Below are 11,063 nucleotides of genomic sequence, written 5' to 3' on the forward strand. Positions count from 1 at the left end.
GGACCACTGTAGATGTCCTTCTAAATTTCAATAAATGACAAACACACCTTTAAAAGTCCAAGTCATGCCAGTTTAGCTATAACATACATAAATCAGTTTGTAACTTCAGATCTCGTAGACATTCAAAATCTAGAAAGGGATGGAAAATGTGAACCCGGGCCATTTTTCTGTGTTGTCGCACACCACCAATGCAAGGAGACATACTGGTATTTTCAAGCTTGCCAAGATATTGTGCACTACAGTACAAATGTAAGGAAATACTTCTTCACACAGAGGATGGTAGGTCTATGGAACAATCTATCAGCCCAAACTGTGGACTCAAGAACAATACTGGGCTTCAAAATAGCCCTTGACAAGACTATCAAGAACAATGAAGGGATCCTACACAGGCCACTGACCTCCTTCCCTTGGCATGCCACCTCTAGTTTGGGTGGCCATGAGGTAAATAAGGAAAATGATCTGTGGCAGGAATGAGGACTGTATTATCAGTGTTATCAAAGGGTGATACTGTACTCGTTTTTGTTATCACCAGTACAATGAAGACATAGTGAATAAGAAAAATAAGAAATGAGAGTGAGAGAATGAAATGGTCAGATAAATGATTACAGTTTTTACCCAGACAAATGTCCGGTGATGACTATTTGCAGAACTGCAGAAACAACCTTCAAAATAAACAAACTGAGCTAAAGAGAATAGAAAAGGACAAGAAACCTGGGGGTAGTACCTAGTAGCTGACACCAAATTGTCACGTGACAACTATTGCATACAATACAGGTATTAACAAATCAACAAGGCAAATGAGATGCTGGGTCTGATCCAGTAATCATACACTTACCTGACTTGTTGAAAATAATAATGCAGATTCAGTTCTACCTTGAAAATCATAAATGGTAAAGTAAATTACTTGATACACAAATACATACCCAACACCAAGCCCATTAATTTCAGGAGAACAAGGAGATTGTTATATATGAACCATGTGGCAACTGATGAGTTAAGAAGACATCTCAGAGTTTCAAGAGATGGCTGCTAAAAATGACAAGCAAACCAAAAAAGTGTATGCTAGGGCCTGAACCCAAGTTAATTCAGAATGTAGAAGGATAGAAAAGGAGTTTTAGAAGTGAATTACAATCAAGACCCAATCAATTCCTAAGACTTTCTATCAAATCATAAAATCAAATAAGGACATGTGGGTGTATCAGATCTGAAACTTGAAGATGGAAGCTATGCAGACTCAGAACAGGACAAGGCAGAAGCATAAAATTTATTCTTTTCCACATAGCTTACAAGAGAGGTTGCAAACAACCTACCAGTTTTAAAGGAAAAAAGATTGACACAGCACAAGCACAAATTGAATTCTCAGTAGGGTGTACAATATCATATCTAAATTGTCTTGAGTTCAAATTTCATAAGAGCATTGTCCCTGATAATGTGCCTCCCAGAGTGTTAAGAGTTGTGGTATGAGATTACAGAACCCCTTATTATCCTGTTCTACAGGTACAGTACTTGGATGAACAAAAAAATCCTTTGTGACTGAAAAATGGCTATGTGAGTCCTATACATGTTCAAAATGCATAATTGTCACTCCACAAAATCTACAAGCCTGTTAGCTTGAATAGCATAGCAAAAAAAAACATCTACAATGGACCAACCTAGGAAATAAATGCCAGCCTGGTTTTACGTCTAAACGCTCATGCTCGACAAGTTTATAAGCAGCTCAAAGGACATTACAGCACTCAGTCAAGTGTTCACACCTGGTGCTAGTGGATGCCTGCCCAACTACAGGTCATAGCCTCAAGTTAAAGAATCCACAGGTACAGAAATTTGTGGAATAAGAGTTGTGAACTCTTGGAATAACCTGCCAGAGAATGTTGTGACAGCACCACATGTGAGCTCAGTTATGACCAGATTTGTCCAACTCTGACATATGTTCACATACATTCAAGAGCCCATGCATGCCTAGTACAGTACTGTATTGTACTTGCCAACAGTGCATAACAGAAATGTCTGACTGACCAAAAGGCTTGTATACCGACCCGTGACAAAGAGAATAAGTAAGAATTGTACAGTCATTTTCCAATATAATGTGGGGTGGCCAAAATCATGAGCAAAGAAACACAGTTTCGCACTTCATTTAGTGTCTTCATTCTTTCGTATTCTACTAACAAATGTATTCACCCATGGTACTCCCTTTCCAGAATGAGGTCCTTTCTCCTAAATAATATGATGACATTCTTTGCTCAATTACCCATGCTACTGCTTTTTGTATGTCCAGCCACGTCAGTCACAGTGAGTTCGTCACCCCTTCCTTTCATCTCTTTATCCTCTTCCCTTCTTCCTCCTACCATTTACCTCTGAATTAAACTCTCTTTTTACTAATCTTTCAACTTCCATTCTCTCAATTAGAACCCACGCAGACTCTGCTTTACTTACTCAACACTTCTTTCTTTTGCACAGGTTTCTGTATTTCTTTTACACTGCATACTATTCACCCCACATAATGCTCTTAAGCATATTGTTTCTGTAACTTCTAATATGCATCTTCCAATTTCATCTAGATAATCATATCAACTCAACAATTCCCCAGTCCCTTTTCATTATAACCTCCTCTGATACAGTTCTGTCTCCATACATTTTTCAATAGACCTATTACATGGTACACACACTCTTGCAGCCTCTCTCGTAAGGTTCTTAACTCGAATGTCATTTCTTGCAACCTTTCCCCACTAAATTCTTGGCCAACCCCTGGCTCTCATCCCCTTCACATTTAGATTACAGTAATACCCCGCTTTACTCTTAAGGATAATATTTGTTCATGAGGTACTGTACTGCAATGAAGCAACATGTATCATCTACTGTGACTTGCTCCCAACTGGCAAGTGAGCTGTCTGCCAATGTAAGGGCTGCCCAGTGCCCTGTTACCAGACATACAATGACTAGCATTCACTTTGCCTCTGCAAATTGGCAAGATATATTTTTTCATGCCTTTTTCACAGGTTCAGGACATAGCAGCTATGGCTATAACAAAACTATCTCCCTCCCTTTCTCAGCTGATGTCTTTTTTCTTCACAACCAGCACTAGATTTCTGACTGTAACAGATAATTTATCTGATCAGGGGTGACATTCGCTTGGTCCTTGCACCCTCAAGCTACGCCACTGGTTGTATGGCAAAAAACCTTAAGGGGTTAACTCTTAATGGACATTTCCTGTAACAGTTTCAATCAAAATAACTTCAAGATGGATTGGGCAGGTGGAGAGAATAGATAAGACCAATTGGATCAAGAGATAAATACAGTAATGCCCCGAGGTCAATTGAACCCAGAGGTCCGCGTAAAACGAGAAACGCGTAAATGGAATAACAGAACATATGGGATTAATTGAAATAGAGACTGGGCCGACTCCCAAACTCCATTTTTTCCGACAATACCGACACAATACCTATGTTGTAGTAAAAATAACATCTTAATTTTATGATGGTATGCACACACAATTAATATTTAAGGGAAATACAGTCGCCAGGTTAATGTCTCTTCCCACTCTCGCTGGCTCCTCCCTCTCTGAGAAATGTTTGGGTGAAAACACTAGATTTTAAGGTATAGTAGTAAATAATACCTCAGACTAAAGTTAGGATAAAATAATTGACATTGCTGGATTCCTTGCAAGACCAAGAATATTTTGAATATACACATCATATATTTTGCACAAAAGATAACATATTTGCTCTGTGTAAACAAAATTCTTACATTAGATCTAAAATTTGTATGTCTAATGCAAAATCCATGATGTTTATATTCAAAATGACCATCATATTGTAAGAATTCCAGCAATGTAAATTATATTCTGGCCAGGTAATTTGTATGAATTTTATGAGCAAAAACAAATATCTTCAGTAAATAAAAAAAATATACTTCACCCAGACACTCCGGCTGCCCCCCCCCTCTTCCCACGCTTGCTGGGTCCCTCCCTCCCTACCCCCACCCCCACCTTCCCTCCCTACCAGAGAAATGTTTGGGTTAAAACAGTATATTTACATTTTTAGTAATAAATAATACCTCAGACTAAAGTTAAGATAATATAATTGACATTTCTGGATTCCTTGCAGGTCAGGGAATATTTTGAATGTAAACTTCATATATTTTGCATAAAGGATAAAATATTTGCTTTGTGTAAGCCATATTATTACATTAGATCTAAAATTTGTATGTCTAATGCAAAATCCATGATGTTTATATTCAAAATGATCATCATATTGTAAGAATTCCAGCAATGTAAATTATATTCTGTCTGGGTAATTTGTATGAATTTTATGAGCTAAATAAAAAAATTATACTTCACCCGCGTATATGAGTACTGTAGATGCACCGTCTAAAATGAAATTCCGGTTCTGGCTAGGTACCGCGTAAATGTAGAATCCCGTAAAGCGAAACCGCGCGTAAAATCAGGGTATTACTGTATTATTTTAGCCTTTTCGACTTAAGACCTGGTCGTCGGGATGGAACCCTGTCGTAAGTCGAGGAGAGATTGTAATTGCTTTGTATTCAAGACTAGGGGTGACTTCAGACCTCCGTAATATCACCAAAACCAAAAGGAGCAAAGGTGGAATGCCTTGTGTGTGGTAGTGTTTGACAGCAACTTCAACTTTCGTCTGAAACACAACCAGAAGCTTCACTCGTATTTAATTAAATCAAGGAAGCATATTCCTTATAAGACAGAAGGAGCTCCCAAGAATCCCTGAGAAGTACAGTAGTTCAAAGGCAAAAACACCCAAATACTTGTAGTCCAGGAACATGTGGTTTGGAGACAGTCACAACTGATGCAGAAATATTAAAACAAAATCCAATATCCATCCTTCCAGAACTCCAGTTTCTGTTTACAATGATAAGGATGGTATGGATGCATTCACAGAAAAAACATCAAATTCATCAGCGTCAACTCGGGTATACCTCTACCAACTGGAAAAGGTAAGGAAATGCTTATCCAAATAAAACAACCTGAAGCCAGTCCTGTGGCAAATTAGAACTAAATCAAAATAATACGTGCACAAATTTCGATTTTTTGTATTCTCAGTGACATTCCAGTCACAACAACACACTTCTCACACCAGTTTTACCTGTAAACATCTTTCTTTTCTTGTGGAGGGAAAGTCCTGTTCCCATCAATAGAGGTGTATAATATGGACACGAAGTAGTACCTTAAGCTGTGTATTCTTATATTACCCTATTAATTATGTACAGTATAGTAAAGTATTACAGAACATGTATTAATTCTGTGTAATATTTCCATTTATTATGCACCATGTTATGTATGTGAATTATCATATTTGCATTGTATGTATTCAGCTTGTGAATGCTGGCATCTGTACACGCCAGCACGCAGTGATACAAAGAGTGGAGACCACCAGTCCTTCAAGTGTGGAAGTGCTCTGTCTCATTAGCCCATCTGTATACATCTCCCGTACGAGAATAAGAACCTATTTTAAGATAACAAGTGTTTGTGTATACCCTCAGTAGTGTAGAACATTTTGGGGGTACCAAAGACAAACATAGAAGAGGCAGCTACTCCCGAAACTTCCTTCAGCAACTTCTAACTCTTGCAACTGAGCTAGCCTTAGCACTATCTTCAACACCGATTATATCACCCAGGTAACAGAACTCAACACAATTCGGGAATATATCCTCAGTGCTGAATTTCTCCAGCCTAGCTGAGGCCACATGATTACCTGTACATAAAGGACCTTAACCTTTTGAAGAATTAAAGTCAGCAACATCCTGCAGTTTCCCATCTACTCCACCGCACCTCTTGTGTACCCACCTTTCACTCTCGCTGCACAAGAAACACTGTACAGTGATATCTCTGTTAGCCAGAACAATTGGTACAGAGCACTTCCGGGAATGAGAGATTTCCAGGTAACGAGACGACTCTCAAAATCAGAAAAAATCCCTCATCCCCGGAATTTTCCGGGTACCAGAAAAATGTTCACGTCAGTTCCAGAAATTGCCCTTTACATCATCTCTCGAACCCGGAAAAATATCCCTCATCCCCGGAATTTTACAGAATTTTCTGGGTAACGGAAAATTTTTCTCAGAATTTCCAGAAAATGTGCCTGATTTTCATCTCTCAAACCCGGAAAAAAAGTACCCCTTCCCCGGAATTTCCCGGGTATCAAGAAAATTTTCTCAGAATTTTCCGGAAAATGTGCCCCTCAGAAAATCATTCCCAAGTCTTGCCTTGAAAGAGCTCACACTCGGTGCCATCACAACACTTTCTGATAGATTGTTCTAAGAGTTCACAACTCTCAATCCGAAAAAGTTTGCCCTAACAGCTTTCTGGACTTGCGGCTTCTTCAATCTTGAGCTGTGACCCCTTGTGGGGTGAGCATCCGCCAGCTCCAAGTAAGGACACTCGACTGAGTAGTGCCCCTTGAGATGCTTATACACCTCAATTAGGTCAACCCTTGCCCATCTGTAGTATAAGCTAAGCACTGGAACAGCTTCACTTTATGAAATGGTGCAAAGAGATTACCACTCATCATTCTTTATCTCCTTTCTCCCTCCCTTTCTTCCCTCTTCATCTTCTTTCTCTGTTTTCTTTCCTTCTGTCCCCCTCCTCCGCTTACAAACATACACAAAGAAAGGGAAAATGACACACATTACAAAGCTATATTTTAATGACCTCCGTATACAAACAAGCTATGTACAAGAAACTGTTCATTAAATATACCCACATTGGGTGGAATGACAAAGTACTGTAATAAAATAAACATTGATATCATATGTAACAGCTTTGTTCAGCCAAATATGATAAAAATCTTTGCAGATCTAAGTAATTTCGAACTTCTTTAAAGGATAGCTAAAAATATTTATTCATGAGGCATAAATAAAATGATCCAAATTTTAAGTGAATTAATTTTCATGTACTGTACAACATAAAAATGACTTTTCATCAACTTGTGTAACCCTGTGTTCAGGTGGCTAACTAACTTGAAAAACTGTAAAGAAGACCCTATTACGGGAGACCAAAATGTGATAGATAATTTACTTGAAAAAGTTATTGTATTATAGGATATACAGTACATACCACTGAACATAAAACTTCAAAAAAATATATATTATTAGATCACTTTAATAATTATTTGAAATAAAAATCATAACTGACAATCGCAAAACCTATTAGTGTGACTGTAAAACCAAGATGTTTTCTGAGGACAAATTATTCACATCAATAAACCTTAGAAGATTCTCTCTTATCTCAATGATAACATTACACAAAATAAATCTATGCTACACTTCTTGATTACTAGATGAGCCCAATTTATATTTAAAAAAAAACTGAACTCTTAATAGCTTCTCGACCTGGCCACTCTGTCACTTGGGATCAAATGACAACTTGGCCATACTTTGCAACTTTTAATGTGAAGAAATATACATGAAGTTCCACACATCCATATTTAAATATATTGTATAATGTTTGTACTTGGGGGGTTAGAAGATAATAAAATACAGCCCACAATAAACCTGCTGAAAATCTAACTATACTAAAGAAAAGTATTCACTCTTGAATGAAAATTTTTGTTGAGCATTTCATGTGTTGCAAGATGTAAATAGCAACTTAGCCACAATTATTATTATTTTTTGGATTACCATATCCTGGATTTTCTTAATGCAAAATATTAATTGTGAGGTGTTCATAATTCTTTGACATTCAATAATTTATCATAAAATTCTTTGACATTCAATAATTTATCATATATGTTCAACTTTGGGTTGCTTACAGCCCACTACCCAAGTTCTTGCAAATATATTCACCCCTCATAGCTTTGGACTAGTTGGAGGGAATGCCAGTGTGAAAATGTATACAGGGTATACAGGTACTGTACTGTACTGTACAGTAGCACCCCCAAACAGAGAGGTATCCCTCACCCCCTAAGAAATTAATCACAATAAGCCAATTACCTTTTCTACAGCATATGAAGACAAAATAATGATACAGTACATTCTTATTTACATAAGTGTTTACTTCAACATCCAGCAGCACTCCTGTTTTACATCATGCATGAAAACAAATCAACCATCTGTTGCTCCTGCCACCTAACACTGCAATTTCCAACTCCATTGTACTGCTGATTGAAGGGCATGGCTTCTTCTTCAAGGAAGCCTTGCCTTTCAAAAAATTTCCTCAGCTTTACTTTACCCTTATTAATTTTGTAACTAGAGCTTAGCTTCTGTCCATATTTTTATTTGAAACAGTTTCACACTCACTCCATTCAGCTGCTTTTATCCTTTTCAGCATTGCTGAGATGCTACTTGTTAGAACCATTCACAGAAGCACCACTGGAAACATTAGCCAAAACACTTAGGTGTTAAAATATTAGAAATACAGGTAGAGTAAACAGCATAAAAAATGGCTGCGGAAAAACGATACAAGAGTGAAGTAACAAGGATAAAACAAATGGATATCTTGGAGTCTTGAGTGGAAGGGGAATGCTTTAGTAGAACACAAATGTTACAGCAGTTATAAAGAATGAAGGAAACCTAATGAAGTGATAACCTACGTATACAGTATTTACTCATGTATTTACCACATTTCTGCTGATTTTGGCACCTGTATTACACCAGTCTCTCCACTATTATTTCCTCTCTTCTTTGAGTTTTCTGTAATCCTTAATCCATCCTACACAAGAGTGAAGATAATAGGTAGACAGACAAAGTAACAGATAGTGAACTTAATTTAATGCATAAGACATAATTATGGCACATATTCTGACCATAATATCTAAGAAGGTAATGATTTTATTCCTAGAATGATAATGGGATGGATTTTCAGGAGAGCAGAATGACAGAGGTAAAAAATGTAGTGCAGGTAGTACAGGTAATGAGGATTAACGATTACAAAAATAATCATGGTAAGAATACAAAATAATTAGGGATATATTTTAGTTAATGACACTACCATGATCCTCTTGTTAAAAAATAAATATTGTACAGTACAGTAGAATGTCGATATAATGCAAGATACGTTCCACGAGAGGTCTCTTTAAACTGAATTCGCACTAAATTGAAGTGTTTTTTCAATGGAATAATTTAGTCTGGTACTTGAGAGAAACACAAAATACTAAAAAGACCGACAGTCTACCAAGATCCACCTCAGCCCATCTCCTAGAATACTGTAAACAAAACATTGTCTTTTTGTAGTATTATATTAAAAGAAACACTCATAAATCAACACAGCTAAAATTAAGGGATGTGAAATGGTCTGTTTACTGGCTGGGAAGATGGAGGGTTGGGGAGGGAGGTGAGTTGATATGTTTGACAGTTGATACCAAGGTCTAGTGCTTATTTATTTATCTGTCCTTAAGAGTGACTAAGTTTTTCTCTTATAAAATGTCACCAAACAGACCTGGGAGAATAAAATTAACATTGCTGGAATTCTTATAAGAAAGTGATTAGTTTGAATATAAACATGCTATAGTTCGCATTAGACACAAATTTAAGTTTAACTAATTTTATTATAGGGCTAAAATTTTTATCTCTTGTGCAAAATATATGACGTTTATATTCAAATTATTCGCTGTCTTGCAAGGATTCTAGCAATGCAAATTATATTCTCCCAACTTTAGACTGTGATATTATATGAGATAAAAACTGTAAGCCTATAACCACCCAACCCTGGCTGGGAAGATAAGAGGTGACAGTGACATGTTTGACAGTTGGGGCCGAAGGTCTAGTGAAGTATTTTTTTATGTCCTTTAGATTTATTTATTCATACGCACGCACACACGCATACGCACACACACACACACACACGCGCGCACACGCGCGCGCACACACACACACTGTCACAGAAGTGACCGGGGAGAATATAAATGATTGCTGGAATTCTCATAAGATAGTGATTAATTTGAATACAGTATAATCATGCTATAGTTTGCACTAGACAAAAATTTTAGTAATCATTTAGTACATTATTTTGAGTACATGTACAGTACAGCTTTGCCCTTAGGACAGTGTAGCGTGCCCAGAGAAACATTAGGCGCGAATTTTAACATATGATGCGCCAGCTTGACTCGCGCAAAATAGAAATGATTCGCTTTAAATTAAAACATTGTCCTTAATTGTGGGTGTCGCTTTAAATTAATAATCTTAAATTGAATCGCTTTAAATCGACGTTCTACTGTAATAGGCAATACACTAGTACATGTATCAGCAGTGCACCCTGTATTGTTAACTATGAGGTCTGACAATTAAGTTTGCAAGTATGATTGTCAGACTATGTATATTCCAGATACATTGGGTGTACAAGTTACCCTGACAATAAAACACTACTACTGTACTGTATACAGTAACCTGGAAATTTTTTTTTATGTTGTACAGGATTTAAGCATACATAAATTAAGTGTAGTATACTGTATATGAATTCCTAACTGAAGCAATACCAAAGGTTTATTCTTAATCTATTATATCTGAATAGTCAAGGAACATCTCTTTGTGTAACTTTTCTTTTACATATATTTTCACTGGTTTTTTTTTGTCAACTTCACCACTTCTTAAGCAAGGCTCACTAGTAGAAACAGATTAGAATATTCAGAGCACAGTTCAACAGGAATTTAAGTTATACTATAGAGTATTGATAGATTAAGAACTACTGTCATGATGAGAACCATTTTGAAATAATGCTGTAGATTAACATACTGTACATTTAAAATTTCTGCTGCATCAAATATTAATAAGCAATATTGTTAATGAATTGAGTTGCATTATAAGTGATAAGGTTTTCACAGAAATGTCATACTGAAAAGATAACCTAAAATTGGACTCAGGACTTTAAAAATCCTTGTATCACATAGTAAATGTATTTGTGTCATTAAACCAATTGATGAATGACTAAAGATTGTACAATACAGTAGAACGTTGATTTAACGTGAATTGATTTAAAATTATTGATTTCAAGCAACACCCACAATTAAGGACAATGTATCAATTTAAAGTGAATCTTTCCTATTTTACGCGAATCAAATCTGGCGCGTCATATGGAAATACACACCATTTTAAGTTTCGCGCCTAAT

Source organism: Homarus americanus, unplaced genomic scaffold (genome assembly GCF_018991925.1).
Source record: "Homarus americanus isolate GMGI-L3 unplaced genomic scaffold, GMGI_Hamer_2.0 scaffold52512, whole genome shotgun sequence".
Lineage (NCBI taxonomy): Eukaryota > Metazoa > Arthropoda > Malacostraca > Decapoda > Nephropidae > Homarus > Homarus americanus.